Consider the following 18,567-nt stretch of genomic DNA (forward strand, 5'->3'; position numbering starts at 1 on the left):
TGATATGTGACTTTCTGTTGTTTTAAAATTTGTCATTTATTATTGTCAGACCAATGGCACTTTGCAAAATTTAAGAAATTAAGAGGCAGAGTTGTCAGCCAGTGCTTAACATCAGGACATGAAATGTGTAGCACTGCCGGTAGATATAAATACAAGTGAGAGAAATGCAATTTACTAGTACAAGTCAATTTCCCACTTGTACCACAGGTAGCAAAGCATATGTTGCTGGAAGCGACAGCATGTGTGTGAAAGAGTAGTGATACAGCATGCGCTAACAGAACTTCCTTATGTCACGCCTTCGTAGTTACAGTTGAAAATGAGGCTCACACCGTGTGTGAAGTGCGGTTGGTGATAAAGCTTTGAATGCATAGGTCATAGCACTAACTGAGATTCATTGTCAGCTATGACAGGCCTGTGGGCCTAATCTCATGTGCAAGCAGGTGATGTCACTGATGCAGATGTGGCATTCTTTGTTACACAAATTTTGTGCCATGTTCCTTGTTGCACAAAATTGTCATGGAGCATGTGTCGCTCTGGAAATAGTCTGCCACTGAAGCAACTGACTCTAGAATGCAAAACAAAATGAATAGGGGCAACTTTGACTTTCCTGCAGTGGTACCTAGATGACAGTAATAAATTTCTGGACCAGATTGTTACAGATGGTGAGACTTGGGTTGCACACAGTACCCCAGAAAGTGAGTAGCAGTCAGTGCATTGGCATCACAGTGGCTCTCTCTGCATGCTGTTTAATCATGCCTCCTACAGCCCAAACCTCACTCCCAGTGGTAGCCATTTGTTTTGGAAACTCAAAATATTCTTATCTGGTCGGTTCAGTGTTTTCAAATTGACAGGCAGGCAGAAGTGGTTATCACATAATGGTTCCGATCACAAATGACAAACTCCTCTGACACAGGAATACAAAAGTTGGTCCCACAGTATGACAGATGTCTCGATACGGCAGTGAATATGTTTAAAAATAGCACAACACTTTCTCTGTTTCTTCCTATGAACCTTTCAATTAAAGTCTGTGTTGTTTCTGTTCATAACCACAGTGAAACTTACTTGATGAATGTGTCTTATATGTGTGTCTATGGGCAGTGCTACAAATTGCACGTCTTGGGGTAAGACTGGTTGTAAGCTTACTGACCTGTGTTTGCTAGGCCTCAGTAACTGTGTAGGTTAGCTTTGTATCTTGTCACAGTTATTGACACCTTGGAAAGACTTCGATCATCAACTTTTTTGAATGAATTGATGCAGATCACATGCCACTGGCCAGTAACCTCACTTTTAACAAGTCTTAGCAGTGGCATCATACATATGAACGATTTCATCACCATATTTGGTAACAAAGTCACGTAGTAGATGTTAACACGAATAAGTTGTATTATGTTCACACAAATAGTTTCTCTGATGTTTGCTAATTAATAAATAATTAATCACAGGATGGATCATGAAATAATAATACATTGGGTTGGAATCATTTAAGCATCCAGTTATAATAAATAGTGTCACTAAGATGTTGAAGAAATGATTCAAACCGTGAATCGATATCTTAAGACGGCATATACGAGTTCACAATTTAGCCATTAGGTGCTGACTGATTGAAAAAAAGTTCACAAAGTTTTTAACTCATAATTTAAGAGACTACATGATGATAAGGAAATTAGTGACTCCCACAGAACTGAAGGAAGCATTGTCCTGTACATCTACTCCCAGAAGTACATATGAATGAAGTTAAAAATTTGTTGTTAAATTTTACTTTATAACAGGAGAATTAGCAAAATTAGTGGGCTAGAAAGTACGGGTAGCAGGTCTTTGAGTTGGTTGGGTGTTGGGGAAAATGACACGATTGTAGGCACTGTTTTGTGAAACTGCTTTTGTGTTTCCATGGGGGATTGACGAAGACCAACAAAAATTAGTAAATTATTGAATTTTGTAAATCGAATAATTGGTAAACTAACAAGCTTTGTGTGTGAACATGTACATTTTTTGTAATCAACTACAAAACTATGAGACTAAACTTTGGAAATAATCATGTGTTAAGAATGGAATATTCTGGAAGATGAAAACTTTAATTATGAATAACTTTTTGTATATGATAAAATTATTTAATTGGATAGACAAAAAATCTGCTCACCAAGCAGTGGCAGAAAACACACACACACACACACACACACACACACACACACACAAAGACTGTTGTGACTGGCAAGCTTTCAGGGCCAGTGGCTACTCCTTCAGGCAGAAGAGTTGAAGGGGAAGGAAGAAGAGTGAAGTGGTCCAGGAAAAGGGGCAAATTTCAGAAAAGTCACCCAGAACCATCGGTAAGGGGAGACTTAGGTATGGGATGAAAAGGAAACACTGCTTATTGTCGCCAACAATCAGTGTTTTCTTGTCATCCTATTGTCGCCAACAATCAGTCTTTCCTTGTCATCCCCTATGGTAATTCTCCCCTGACCCACTGTTCTGGGTGACTTTCTCAAAATGTACCGCTTTTCCTAGACCTCTCCAGTCCCTTTTCCTTCACCCTTCTTCCTTCTCCTTCAACTCTTCTGCCTGAAGAAGGAGCCAATGACTCAGAAAGCTTGCCATTCACAACAAGCTTTTATCTGTGTGTTCTGGCACTGCTTGGTGAGTAGATTTTTTATCTATCCAATTAGACAATTTTATCAGTAATTGATTGCTTCCATTTTCATGTATGATGTTTTTGGAAGTAGTAAAATGTTTGCTAAGAAGAGAGGGCTGAGGGCTTTGACTTCAGGTGTGTCATTTTTTCAGCACCACCGATTAATTTGGGGAAAATTTTATCTCTACATGTCTGTGAGAATTCTCAAATCATTGATATTTATTCACAAAGAAATATATCTAGGTGTAAGCTTAACTGGTTTACCCAGATATATTTTTTGTGAATAAATATCAATGATTTGAGAATTCTCACTAACATGTAGGGATAAAATTTGGTGCTGACAAAAATGACACATCTGAAGTCAAAGCCTTCATTCCTCTCTTCTTAGCAAACATTTTACTATTTCCAAAAACATCATATATGAAAATGAAAGCAATCAATTACTGATAAAATTGTTTAATTGGATGGATAAAAAAATCTACTCATCAATACAATACACATCATTAATTGTGGAATTACCTCGTGAACAATAAAACTTTAAAAGCCTTTGCTGGATTAAGAAAATAACTAATATGTATAATACTTGTAATATGATATTAACAACTAGATCAAATCAATGAAAAAAATGTAGTGCTGTTAAGAATTTTATAAGAACTAGTGGACTAATCCACCTTGCTCAGTTACATGGCTAGTAATTCTGTCTCATAATTTATCAGTTTTCTCAGTTAAATTTTCATATCATACTATTTGCAGCTGAGAAAGAGATCATCGGTAGCTTAATTTAAAAAAAAAAAAAAAAAAAAAAAAAAAAGAAAAGTGTGTTGCTAAAGGTGGAATTTATTATAAATTTTTTATTGGAAGATTTTATGATTTTCACAAAGATCTATCTTGACAAAAATGCTTCTTAATCACCGGGGTCAGCTTCTGGTTGTCAATCAACCTCAGGAAAAACTGTCTCCAATTGTTTTGCAGGAATTTATCATGACATCCTTCAGTCAGAGGCGAATTTAGTGGGAATTGGCCAGAATTGGTTATTGTTCCAAAAAGATACTGAGCACATGACTGAAGAATGTCGGCATGTGACTTAACATGAAACAGAGCCACCCTCGGCCCTGTTGAAGGCTCTAGTACAGTCGATTGTGGGTGAATGTTTAGCTGTGAAACAGTTCGCTTTCCAGTGCCTCCTGCACAATTCGAAAGAAGTTCAAAATTGAGCCCATGCCAATTAGTGTTAGATAATACTGAAGAATTGCATAGCCCTCACATAACATTGAGGGGGGACAAAACTTGCTCGCATTCGTGCGAGCAGAAGACAAAGCAATAGTTAACTGTTTGTGTGTTCACAATTTAACAGACATTAAGAAATGTTTTTCATGAGGGAAGCACTGCCAACAATATGATCCTTTTTGCTTTTGTTTTCCAGTGCAGGTGTCGCGATCATTGCATTAGAGAAGCTAAGAACAGTTAATGCTGAATGGTATCAATCAAATCAGGAAAAACAGCTGAAAAGTCATGTCAGTCTTCATCATAACATGCAAAAAAATTGATCACTCGGAGAAAAATAATAAGTTACTGTCTTGTTGCCCATATTCACCTAACTCACTGCCTAAATGCGTAACGCCTTTTTTTTTTTTTTTTTTTTTTTTTTTTTTTGAAACAAAAAGTGTGTGTCAGCTATTTTTGTCCCCTGAGAAAGTTGTTGAATCCTTCTAAATGCATTCTACCTGAGTGTAAGCAGTGTTTCAAGAATTGTTTTGAATATGTTCAAAATTATATAAATTTTATAGTCAGATATTTTGAGAAGCAATTTCTTCTTCTTCTTCTCTTCCTCCTCCTCTCTCTCTCTCTCTCTCTCTCTCTCTCTCTCTCTCTCCCTCTCTCTCTCCCTCTCTCTTCCTCCTCCTCACCCCTGTATGTTAGTATAACATAAATGAAACGTTTCTCTTTCATCTTAAAACCAACTGCAGTGAAGAAAACAAAACAGCACACTGTTGTGTATTCAGTTTTTGTTTAAAATTTTATGTAACGAGAAAGAATGTGTGGAATAGATAATTTGTCTAATGGTTTAAGTGCCCTGATATCTAAGTTGAAACTGTCAGTGAGAAAAAAATGAAACCACACATTTTCACAGCTCTGCATTTTCATTCTTGCAGTCTGTTTTTGCATAAAATCTGTACATTGTTGTTTGAAAAATCTGTAGCTTATTTCTGTCTGAATTTCAAGCTTTCGCAACCCAAGGTTGCTTCATCAGGAAAGAGGGAAGGAGAGGGGAAAGAGGGAAGGAGAGGGGAAAGACGAAAGGATGTGGGTTTTGAGGGAGACAGTAACGAGTCATTCCAATCCTAGGAGCGGAAAGACTTACCTTAGGGGGGGGAAAAGGACAGGTATACACTCTCGCGCGCACACACGCGCACGCGCGCGCGCGCACGCACACACACACACACACACACACACACACACACACACACACACACACACACACACATATATCCATCCACACATATACAGATACAGGCCTGATGAAGCAACCTTGGGTGCGAAAGCTTGAAATTTGTGTGTGTTTTTGTGTGTTTATTGTCTCTATCAACATACCAACGCTTTCGTTTGGTAAGTTACAGCATCTTTGTTTTTAGATATATTTTTCCTCCCTCTATTATGTTCATATATTAATGTAATGTTAATATAATATGCCCATCAGAAAGTGTATCAGACTATCAAGCAAAAATTTGAACTAAAGACATTTCAGAGATTTTTGATAACAATGATTACCCTTATGTATAATCTGCAATGGTGAATTGTGGTATTTGCTGTGGGGTAGACTGAGAATTATGAATTTCAAAAAAAGAAAGAAATCTTACAAACTTGTAAAATAGAAACACTGCAAAAGCAACTTGGTTACATAACTCTAATAAAATTGTTGTAAATAAAAGCATAAAAATGTTAAACAGAAACACATTAATAGAAATAGCATACACAGTAATTCACAGTTACATCTTTTTATAAATTAGTTCTATCACTCTGGGCAGAAACATTGGTAACACGACAAATTAACTCCTGCTGTCTGTTTGATGATTTCAGACTCCCCTTTCTTATAACCAAAATCACCAAGTTCGTCAAACAAGATACTTGTGTGCTGGAAAATCGAATTGTACAGCTGCAGCAGAAAATGAAAAGTTTGATCATTCAGTATACTATTCAGCCGAATTGCTTGATGTAAGGCAGGCTGTTCCAGGTCGTCGGCTCCGTTGTGAGCCGCGGAGCACTCCCTGCTCCAGGGAGCCGTGTTGCTTGCTGTGACCATTCAAATGGGCCGGCACGTGGCACGGCTGGCTGAGGCAGGCGGCAAGGCAAGCGTTCTGATGTGCCAGCTGCGTCTTACAAGATCGACAACGTCATACTTTAGCTGCTAAGACGTGGTGACATGCTACACCAGGAAATACGATGTTCAGGAAATAAATAAAGACTGCAAGCCCAGCATGTGCGGTGCTTTCGTCAAGCGCTAGTGAAAATGCAACAAAGCTCTGCACCTATTTCGTGAGCTGTGTCTCTAAATCCACTGCCATGTCCAGGATTCGACGAGACATTGTTTGCTTTGACAAGCAAACCCCTTCAATTGCCTGCACCTCCCTTGGAAACAAACATTCTACAACTGCTACCATTGACGATTTTACGAGTGGTCCCACCGAAAACGGCTTGCCACTTGTCGCAATGATGTGAGCGACCCTGTAGCTTGCTTGAATTGCAGATTCAGTAGTGTTTTCTCCGCTCTCGTTCACCTGAAAATTATAAACGCATTACAGAACACGAATTATGTTGCTTGTTTTGATACCCTCCGTATTACGAAACCGTTTTTAAACTTATGTCTCCTGGTATGTCATTCTTAAGCCTGGCTACCAGTTCTCTGCATGCACTGCCTTCTAACTGATCGTAGTGCGCTGCGTGAAGACGAGTATAATGTCGTTGTATATTGTACCTCTTCGCAGAATTAAATACTTTATGACATACAAGACACTGCAGACGACCATCCCTCACAGTGAATAGAAAGGTATTCCCCAATAGAGGTACAGGGCTCCCGCGGCTAGTCATAGCTGTCATTGAACACGGATTATTGCGTCAGTTGCGGCTGCATGCAGCCAGGGGGCAGTGAGTACGCTTTCCACCTCCACGCCGGCTCCGAGCTGCGGCAGTGAGCGCTCCGGAGCGCTCCGGCTCCATGGAGCTCGGTTGGAACAGCCTGATGTAAGGAATTATCATCCCACTCATCATTGTTTATCACATCATTGAATGCTGCTCTAAGTTCTGTGTAGTGAAGATTAATGATTTGTAAAGCACTTGAATGAAAATTCCACTTTGTTCCACAAGCACTTTGAAGGCTAAAGCCACTTTCCTTCAGAATTTCACTTATTTTACTGGAACAACAAAAAATGTGTGAAATCCTGATAGATTTGCCACAAAAATTTGTACTTCAGTAATGCTTTTACAAGCACAGATGAGGACTAGGTTCAACTGATGTGCATAGCAGAGGATAAACAGAGCATGAGGATATGCTTGTTTCACAATTGAATGGACACCATAATTGTTCCCTGCCACTGTACTGCAGCCGTTATATGTTTGCGATACTAATTCGTTTTTATCAGTATTCCAACTACATAGCATTTGCAACAAAACAGTGATTATGCCTTGCACTCCGGCCTTTGTATATGTCATAAGATCTTATGAATCACTCTTATATTTCTCCTGATTCGTTACCTGAAAAAGGAATAATTACACATATTTGACTCCTAGTTGACACCTATGTTGTTTTGTAAGCATATATGTATGTTAAAGGTTTAACTTCACTTGAAATTTGTTCCTTAACAACATCCATAATACAAGCTATTAATTCATTCTGTATGTCAGAGGAAGTGCCTTTAAATATTCCATCGGATGCAAAATGATCTTTTACTTGTGGTTCTTCTTCTGCCAAGAAATCCAAAAGTTCTAAATAATTTCCTTTACTTACTGACACCTCAGATTCCTAATCACCTCGAAAGACTAACTCGTACTGTGCTAAAATGCCTGATAGTCAAAATAAGTCTCTTCATTATACTTTTGTTATGAGCAACCTTTTTGTTATGTTTCAAAGCTTCCAGGCGTGTTGCTTCTGAAAGAGCATGGTCAATTTTTACTGTACCTAACTGATTGTATTTAACAGTTGCTGTGATATATGAAAGTAACATTCAAGCTTTTTAACTTTTGAAAGGAAATTTTGAAGTCATTCTCCACCCCACTTACACCATTCAAAACCATCATTACCCATTCCAAATAGTACACAGTAAAAACAAAAAGTTTGTTCCGTATGTCATTGACAGCTTAACCACGGTTATAAATTTTTTATTGCAGAGTCAGATTCTACATAAAAAACTATGTACCGGGTGATCAAAAAGTCAGTATAAATTTGAAAACTGAATAAATCACGGAATAATATAGATAGAGAGGTACAAATTGACACACATGTTTGGAATGACATGGGGTTTTATTAGAGCAAAAAAAAAAAAAAAAAAACAAAACAAAAAAATTACAAAACTTCAAAAAATGCCCGACAGATGGCGCTTCATCTGATCAGAATAGCAATAATTAGCATAACAAAGTAAGACAAAGCAAAGATGATGATCTTTACAGGAAATGCTCAATATGTCCACCATCATTCCTCAACAATAGCTGTAGTCGAGGAATTATGTCATGAACAGCACTGTAAAGCATGTCCGGAGTTATGGTGAGGCATTGGCGTCGGATGTTGTCTTTCAGCTTCCCTAGAGATGTCGGTCGATCACAATACACTTGCGACTTCAGGTAACCCCAAAGCCAATAATCGCTCTGACTGAGGTCTGGGGACCTGGGAGTCCAAGTATGACGAAAGTGGCGGCTGAGCAGACGATCATCACCAAATGACACTCGCAAGAGATCTTTCACGCGTCTAGCAATACACTTTTTTTTTTTTTTCCCCCTCCTCATAAAACCCCATGTCATTCCAAGCATGTGTGTCAATTTGTACCTCTCTACCTACATTATTCGGTGGTTTATTAAGTTTTCAAATTTATACTTACTTTTTGATCACTCAGTACATTTTGTCTTAAACATTTGTTTTGATTCTTGGTAGTTGGCACTGTAATTCAAGAAAATCCATGTTCTCATTTTTGCATGGAAAATGGTTACGGATAAATAAAAAATACTTATTTACTTCATAAATTTTGATTCGCTAAAACTGAAACTCTCGCTCTCCTTTCGGCAGATCCGGATAAGTTTTGTTTGTTTCGTGGCCATGAGGCCACACAACTTTTAATTATCAAACAAATCGTATGACTAGCTAACTAAACAATCAAACATCCTACTTACTATTGACTATTAACTAACAAGTAAACAAAATAAAAGACTAACTGAGGAAAAGACTTGCCCACTTGCTAACTAAAGGTGAACGTATTCCCGTTTAAGATTTGGTGGTCCTGAAAAGGAACGATTGGTTTCGATTTATTGTTGATTATTTGCAAATACTTGCAAGTAAATGAATTTTGGGGTGCTTGTTTCCAGTGAGGACCCTCGCCCCCCCTCTTTTGGCCTGCTTGTTGTTCAAAGTGATGACCTCCAACATCGATGCATTTATTGACTTGTGCTGTAAATCCCCGCACACATCTTGATAACATGTCTGGTGTAATTGCAGTGCAAGCATATCTTATTCTTTGCATCATGTTTTCGTGAGTGGTAGGCGTTTCCTGGTAAACAATATCTTTCAGATAACCCCATAAGAAAAAATCTGGCGAGGTAAGGTCAGGCGATCTGGCTGGCCAAGTCACAGGACCTGCCCCGCCGATTCAGCGACCATGGTAAAGTCGATCTAGTGCATCACGTGCTGCTCTTGAATAATGTGTTGGACAGCCATCATGTTGAAACCACATGTTTTGTCAAAGTTCGATGCTCAGGTCTGCAAGTAGAACTGGCAGTAGGTTTCGATATTTGTTGCCATTCAAATTACCGTCGATAAAATGTGGACTGATCAGTTTATCGGCAATTATACCAAACCAAACATTAACTCACCAAGGTTGCTGATGGTTGATTTCTCGAATCCAGTGTGGGTCCTGTTCACTCCAGTAATGCACGTTATAGCAGTTAACTTTGCTGCGGTTTGTTCATGTTGCCTCATCGGAGAAAAGTACTCTGGCAAAAAAGTTTTGGTTTGTTTGCATCCGCTGAACTGCCCAATGACAAAACGTTAGACGGTTTTGGAAGTCATCGCTGTGTAGTTCCTGATGCATGGATACATGGTATGGATGAAATTTGTGGAGCTTCAGGGTTTTCCAAACACTCATGTGTGAAATTCCTGATTGCCTTGATATTTCTCTTGTGCTCGCATGTGGATTATGAGCCACAGCATCTAGGACTGGCACGTGATTGTTTTCTCCACAAATAGTAGCTGCACGGGTGCTTTTTTTTCTGGTTCACACTACCTTCCGCAGTAAATTGTCTAATAACTCAAACAAAAGAGGACTGTGATCGTACTTGTCCAGAAAGATACTGTGCATAAAGCGCAACTGCATCGTCAAAATTTCTCCCACTTTCTCCATAAATGTACACCATCTCAATTTTTTCTTCCGCAGAAAGATAATTCATAATGACATATGCCACCTATTAATCTCAAGAGAGGAAAGATAAGTGGTGTCGAGAAAGGCAGGGTTAGAATTTCTATGAGTGAGAAGTGGCCCGCTCGGCGTAATTCCACCTAGCAATACTAACTCCATGTCAAACACGACTGGTAGTGAGCAAAAGCTGAGAATGCAGTCACGCAAGGTAATCAAACATAAGTCGCCCAAAAGACAATTGTTATAAATGATGTACTGCTGTCTGAATACTCAGATGGGTAAAAGATACAGTGCATTTAGTGTGTTAAGACATACAATTTCTAAAGCCCAGTCTTTTTACGAGAAAGCGCGAATTTCTCGTCCCTGCGCTACGTATCGGCGGCACTCCGAAACATTACGTCGCTCATCAGCAAGGGCTGGATAAGAGCATTGATTATCGATCAGGGCTGAGTGGGATATTAATTATCATACATAATTCTAAAAATGAAAACAACCTAACAGCCACACTATATTTAAGCCAATAAATTTATGAGTGTCGTTTTCTACATTTTTACACCCAAAACTAAAAGACTCAAATTAAGCAAGCACCCCAGTTGTGAGACTTCTCGACAAACGAGAGTGTTTACTCCGAATCTAATAAAAAATTAGTTTCGTGAGTAAGTTTTTATAGTTAATGAGTTTACTCGTTAGTAAGTAGGATGTTTGGTTGATTTGTTAGCTAGTCATATGATTTGTTTGATAATTAAAAGTTGTGGGGGCTCATGACCATGAAACAAACAAAACTTATCCGAATCTGCCAAAAAAGTTAATATTTGGGTCAACATTTGTAAAACTCTAATTCCTCTCTCTCAAACCCCACCCTATGAGGAGAGAGGGAGAGTTTCAGTTTTAGCAAATTAAAATTTACAAAATTAATAAGTATTTTCTATTTATCTGTAATCATTTTCCACACAAAAATGAGAACATGGATTTTCTTGAATTACTGTGCTAACCACTAAGTATCAAAACAAATGTTTAAGACAAAATGTACGTAGTTTTTTTATGTAGAATCTGATTCTGCCATAAAAAATGGGGGTTCCCATTTGAAATTTGAAATTTGCCTCTCACCCCACCGCCAGGGGGCTGGGGTGGTGGGCTATTTTAGCACAAGCAGATGTCCCCCTCGAAAATAATCAACTTTTGATTCTACACATTTTTTCGTATGAAGCTTATTTTTCAGGTTATTCTGAATTGTCAACCTCAAATTTACGCCCTGTATAAAGATGGGAAATGGTGGTGGTGATTAGAGTCAACTGGTTTTGTAATTCTTCACTTTCAGATGATGACAGCAATGACATTAACAAATCTTAAGGCTGGTTAGAACGGAAAAGAAAATTTTTTCACATTTTCTGATTTTTATCTCACTATAAAATTTGAAGTTTTCCAAATAAAATGATATATATCACTTATAAACTTACATGGGAAGTGTTTTATTTTATTTTTAAATATAATCTACACCAGTTGAAAATGTTATAATTTTTAAATGCGTTAATTCAAGATCTAATAAAATCAGTAATTTTTAATATAGAAGGCTGTGGATTGTTGTGTTACAAAGTTCATGTCCAAAAGAGGACAGGCACCAGGTTGAGGAAGTTGAAACAAAGTTTGAGAGACAAGAAACTTTCTGGTGGTAAAACCATAAGAGGCAGGCTGACGGACAAAATGATTGATGAACTACAGCGGTATGGTGGGATGGCCATTAGAAATACTGAGGATTTGTTGAAAATGAAGCAGGCAGTATGTGCTACCTTCTTCCACTGACTGCCAACTGATGAAAAACCAGTACACCACCTTTGCCCTCCTGGACCTGATTAATGGTGCAGTTACCACAGTGCCCAGTACTCAAACAGTTCATACAGCCATTAACAATCCATCCCACCAGCAGTCATGGATATCATATAACCTATTTACAGAGACCTAGCAAATCCTGAATTACTGAAGAAGTATCTGCATGGTCAGACTCAAAATCTCAATGAGTCGTTCAATAATCTTATATGGACTCGCTTACCAAAAAATGTTTTTGTTGGAACGAAGACACTAAAGTGGGGGTTAGTGATGCTGTTACTGCTTTTAATGATAGCAACATTGATAGGGTGAAAGTGCTACAGCATATGGGAATTAATCCTGGAGCAAACTGCATCAGAGAACTTGAATGGATGGATAAGATCCGCAATGATGAAGCAGAGTATGCAGCACAGTTGGCTTTAAGGAGTCCAGAAAGAAGAAAAAACTTTGAAAAAGATCAAGAGGATGATGTACAGTAAGGTGCAGGGTGCTTCTGAGTGACTAAAAATAGAAAAAAAAAACATTAAGCATATATTAAGTGAGTTACAGTCTTTTGAAACTTTAGAAGCCATTCCTGAAAATTTACATTTTCTGTTGCATTTTGTCCTAAATCTCAGAAACCACTTCGAGTAGAGTATTCAAATTTCTAGGGAGTAATAACATATATATCCTGAGTCTACTGAACTAAAAGAAGAACATAATCTTATGTATAATTAAAAGTATTTTGATATCAATATAATGGAAGGAAACATTCCACGTGGGAAAAATTATATATAAAAACAAAGATGAGGTGACTTACCGAACAAAAGCGCTGGCAGGTCGATAGACACACAAACAAACACAAACATACACACAAAATTCAAGGTTTCGCAACAAACTGTTGCCTCATCAGGAAAGAGGGAAGGAGAGGGGAAGACGAAAGGAAGTGGGTTTTAAGGGAGAGGGTAAGGAGTCATTCCAATCCCGGGAGCGGAAAGACTTACCTTAGGGGGAAAAAAGGACAGGTATACACTCGCACACACGCACATATCCATCCACACATACAGACACAAGCAGACATATTTAAAGACCTAGAAATAATGGCGTTAAAACCGGTGGGAAGCGGCTAAAAATGATCAGTGATGTGGGAAAAACGGAAATGGAAATAAAGCGAAAGTTATTAGAACTGGCCGAAATGGTTGTTTAAAAGGTGAAAGGAGCTGTTTGTGAACTAGAAACGGTGGATATTATAGCGGCGGTAGTGCTGAAAGCGGCAAAAAAAATTTTTTTTTTTTGGTTATGGTTTGGAAGTGGGTTAGGTATTATTGAGTATATATACAGGCGGGATAAAATAGTATAGCAGATTACGGTAAAAAGGAGAAGGTGAATACAAAGTGAAACTACTGGCAAAAACAGAAAGAGGAAAATAAGACGACAGAAAAGATTTCGAAATGCAACAGTGACAATAACAAACGTAATTGTTGGATTCAAATTAATGATATCAATATAATGGAAGGAAACATTCCACGTGGGAAAAATTATATATAAAAACAAAGATGAGGTGACTTACCGAACAAAAGCGCTGGCAGGTCGATAGACACACAAACAAACACAAACATACACACAAAATTCAAGCTTTCGCAACAAACTGTTGCCTCATCAGGAAAGAGGGAAGGAGAGGGGAAGACGAAAGGAAGTGGGTTTTAAGGGAGAGGGTAAGGAGTCATTCCAATCCCGGGAGCGGAAAGACTTACCTTATGGGGAAAAAAGGACAAGTATACACTCGCACACACGCACATATCCATCCACACATACAGACACAAGCAGACATATTTAAAGATCTTAAAATATGTCTGCTTGTTTCTGTATGTGTGGATGGATATGTGCGTGTGTGCGAGTGTATACCTGTCCTTTTTTCCCCCTAAGGTAAGTCTTTCCGCTCCCGGGATTGGAATGACTCCTTACCCTCTCCCTTAAAACCCACTTCCTTTCGTCTTCCCCTCTCCTTCCCTCTTTCCTGATGAGGCAACAGTTTGTTGCGAAAGCTTGAATTTTGTGTGTATGTTTGTGTTTGTTTGTGTGTCTATCGACCTGCCAGCGCTTTTGTTCGGTAAGTCACCTCATCTTTGTTTTTATATATAATTAAAAGTATTTTGGATAACATACAAAAAAGTACACAAAATTTTAACTGTATAATTAAAATATTGTATTTCCGAAAGCAGTGGCTGAATTGAAATTATTGTAGTTCAGTACACTTGAAACATACAATTTAATGTCCTGTAAAAGTTTCTAGTCAATGGCTACAGTGGTTCCTGAAATACAGGGAAGCCAAGTCACTAAATTTAACATTGTCGGGATAGGTCGTTCCAACTACCCTTAACACTTAAATCTTTTCAGGCTGGATTTTAATCCCACTCTTGAACCTTTTTTCTTTATTATTTCCATCATTGATTATTTGTCTATAGATTGAAATGTAAAGAGTAGGGCTACATCCCTGTCTTACACCATTTACAATCTCAGCACTTCTTTTTTTCATTTTCATTTTTGTTGTTCCTCTTGATTCTTGTAAATCTATACTACTTTGTGAGTATGACGACAAGTTGTAGTCTAAAGTTATTATGAAAAATCTTGACAGGTTCTTGGCCAATTTACTTCCAGTTTTTACACGATGCTCTAACAAATGCTCCAAGATACATAGGCTACATATTTTTCAATATATAAAGTGTATAAACATACAAGCATACAACATACATGGTGAAGTGTCCATTAAGGCTCCAAGACTGAGCCTACCCAAAGAATTCCACTATAATTCATCCAAACTGAATTTAATCTTATCTCATAACATACCTTCGTTTTCTAATATTTTACATTTGAATTCTGTACACGCACCCACCAGTATAAGGCATCATTGCTCTAGCTTGGAAACAAATAGCAACTCTGAATTACATGCTTGTTACGAGCATGTGCAATAAGCCTGTTTCTTTTGCATGGTGGTCTGGGGTTTTTACAATGGGGATACAGTTTTTAAAAGCTAGCGTCTGATTTGTTTCCATTTGTCGCCAGCAGGTGGGTACACTCCTAAGTGTACTGACAAGTCATTCAGCAGTTCCCTAACAGACAGTGCTATTTTGCATCTGCCACGTTAGCAGCAAGCTGGGCTTAATTTAAGTGTTTTAAGAAAATGAAAAGAATAAAAAGATTCATAATTCACAGAAAATAAATGCTAATGCGTCACTGGAAGTTGTTGCAAGTTGACAGGAAACAGCCAATGTATTTTCATTGTTCCTCAGATTAAAATTTAGTAGTCTCATTTATTTCAAATGTTGATAGTTCCATAGTTTGTCTTATGTTTTCATATCAGTAGTACTAGACGTCCTTACGGTGAAGCCTGGAACATGAATTTTGTAGTAAAAATATAGTAAGTAGTGGTAGTAAGTAACTGATTACTGAAGTATATTTTAGAGCGTCATATCACATGTGAGATGAGTATTTAAATCATCTTGTAACACATGGTATTGCTGACTACCTCAAACTGTCATGGACGCATTTATATCGTCAGAAGATCCACTGAAATTTTGAACTGAAAAACCTGCATTCTTCTCATCTTCCTCTGGAACACAAACTCCTGGTTTGTCAACTTAAAATTTACACTCTGTATATCACTTTCTAGGAATGCCATGTATATGCGAATAAGCTGCATCATTAAGTAATCTGCACATCCTAATTTTATAGGAGGAGAGAATTGCCTTTAATTTGTGTTTCATTTACAAGAAAATGATTCTAGAATAATGGTTCTATTCATCGTCACTTTCATTGCCATCACAAAGGGAAGAATCATTATTGTCATCTCCCTCTTCCCAGCATCATTGTCATTTCTCGTCAATGAATTCGTGATGCCCCATTTTTTTGGAAGATTTTCCCACAAGTGGTAGCAGAATGGAATCTCATGTACATTTCACCCACTAACAGATCTGGGGCAACTGCATTTACTTGATTTCCCCACTCGGCATGAACTTGGGGTTTCCATCGGCCATCCTGTTTGAGAGCAGCTTTCAATGGCCAATTTATACTCACATCTAGTAATTGCGTTTGATCCACATTACCAAGTTGCAATAATGTATAGGAATGGCCATGGTGCAAATTTATTACGTAGCGATGTAAATTCACTACTTTTCATTGTAATTACCTGGAAGCCATTGAGAGACTGTAGTTCTTCTCTGGAAGTGTAATCCATTCCAACTGAAAATCGTTGATAGCCAACTCCGGCGAGCCTTGAAACTGGTGATGCCTAGTTCTTTGACTGAAGCCAGTGCTTTGAGTTGGCACATTTTACTAGTCATCGTACCATCCATATTGTTGCTTCTCATCTACATAATCACAGAGCCTTTTTTTGACATCTGGCTGCCTTGCTTTTTACCCACAAAATGCCCAGTGTTTACTGTTAGTTTTCTGAAGCCATGTCCTCTTTCTTTCGCCAGTCATGAATACAACCCTCACTCACATTGTACTTTCTTCCCATTTTTTCTGTGCTTCTTCAATAATTTTAAGTTTCTCTTTAGCTGTGTGTAAGTGATAATGAGGACTTGTAGCCATAATTAACAAGTTAACACTTAATACTTCACATCCAACATGCTACTGATGTGTCACTGACTGATGCCGCAGCAATGCTATAGTATAAAGAGAGCTATTGTTGCAGGTGGAGTAGTACCAGCTGTATTACAATTAGTCTGCGTACACCAGTTTTTCATCCTTAAATTCAGGAAAAATATGTTTGGATTATTTGCATATACACAGTTCTTGAATTTGTCAGTATTATGTTGTTAAGAAAATGGTCTATAAAAACTCAGTTCCATTGTGTTAAGACCATTACAGAGATCAATTAACACTTTCACTGCTTTATTATTGTTGTTGTTGTTGTTGTTGTTGTTGTGGTCTTCAGTCCTGAGACTGGTTTGATGCAGCTCTCCATGCTACTCTATCCTGTGCAAGCTTCTTCATCTCCCAGTACCTACTGCAACCTACATCCTTCTGAATCTGCTTGGTGTATTCATCTCTTGGTCTCCCTCTACGATTTTTACCCTCCACATTGCCCTCCAATACTAAATTGGTGATCCCTTGATGCCTCAGAACATGTCCTACCAACCGATCCCTTCTTCTAGTCAAGCTGTGCCACAAACTTCTCTTCTCCCCAATCCTATTCAACACCTCCTCATTAGTCATGTGATCTACCCATCTAATCTTCAGCATTCTTCTGTAGCACCACATTTCGAAAGCTTCTATTCTCTTCTTGTCTAAACTATTTATCGTCCACATTTCACTTCCATACATGGCTACACTCCATACAAATACTTTCAGAAACGACTGCTTGACACTTAAATCTATACTCGATGTTAACAAATTCCTCTTCTTCAGAAACACTTTCCTTCCCATTGCCAGTCTACATTTTATATCCCCTCTACTTCAACCATCATCAGTTATTTTCAGAATGAGATTTTCACTCTGCAGCGGAGTGTGCGCTGATATGAAACTTTCTGGCAGATTAAAACTGTGTGCCGGACCGAGACTCGAACTCGGGACGTTTGCCTTTCACAGGCAAGTGCAAGGTTCGCAGGAGAGCTTCTGCAAAGTTTGGAAGGTAGGAGGCGAGGTACTGGGAGAAGTAAACGGGGCGTGAGTCGTGCTTGGGTAGCTCAGTTGGTGGAGCACTTGCCCGCGAAACGCAAATGTCCAGAGTTGGAGTCTCGGTTCGGCACACAGTTTTAATCTGCCAGAAAGTTTCATCAGTTATTTTGCTCCCCAAATAGCAAAACTCCTTTACTACTTTAAGTGCCTCATTTCCTAATCTAATACCCTCAGCATCACCCGACTTAATTCAACTACATTCCTTTAACCTTGTTTTGCTTTTGTTGATGTTCATGTTATATCCTCCTTTCAAGACACTATCCATTCCGTTCAACTGGTCTTCCAAGTCCTTTGCTGTCTCTGAGAGAATTACAATGTCATCGGCGAACCTCCAAGTGTTTATTTCTGCTCCATGAATTTTAATACCTACTCCGAATTGTTCTTTTGTTTCCTTCACAGCTTGCTCAATATACAGATTGAATAACATCGGGAGAGGCTACAACCCTGTCTCACTCCCTTCCCAACCACTGCTTCCCTTTCATGCCCCTCAACTCTTACAACTGCCCTCTGGTTTCTGTACAAATTGTAAATAGCCTTTCGCTCCCTATATTTTACCCCTGCCACCTTCAGAATTTGAAAGAGTATTCCACTCAACATTGTCAAAAGCTTCCTCTAAGTGTACAAATGCTAGGAACGTAGATTTGCCTTTCCTTAATCTAGCTTCTAAGATAAGTCGTAGGGTCAGTATTGCCTCACGTGTTCCAATATTTCTACGGAACCCAAACTGATCTTCCCCGAGGTCGGCTTCCACCAGTTTTTCCATTCGTCTGTAAAGAATTCGTGTTAGTATTTTGCAGCCATGACTTACTAAACTGATAGTTCAGTAATGTTCACATCTGTCAA

At 38.4% G+C, this 18,567-nt stretch overlaps 1 protein-coding gene across 4 annotated transcripts in view; it reads left to right on the forward strand.

The window, feature by feature from the left end:
• LOC124551028 overlaps window positions 1–18,567 on the forward strand; it is an 84,729-nt gene that overhangs the window by 50,685 nt on the left and 15,477 nt on the right. The gene's annotated exons all lie outside the window — the stretch shown is intronic.

This window comes from Schistocerca americana, chromosome 9 (assembly GCF_021461395.2).
Source record: "Schistocerca americana isolate TAMUIC-IGC-003095 chromosome 9, iqSchAmer2.1, whole genome shotgun sequence".
Taxonomy (NCBI): domain Eukaryota; kingdom Metazoa; phylum Arthropoda; class Insecta; order Orthoptera; family Acrididae; genus Schistocerca; species Schistocerca americana.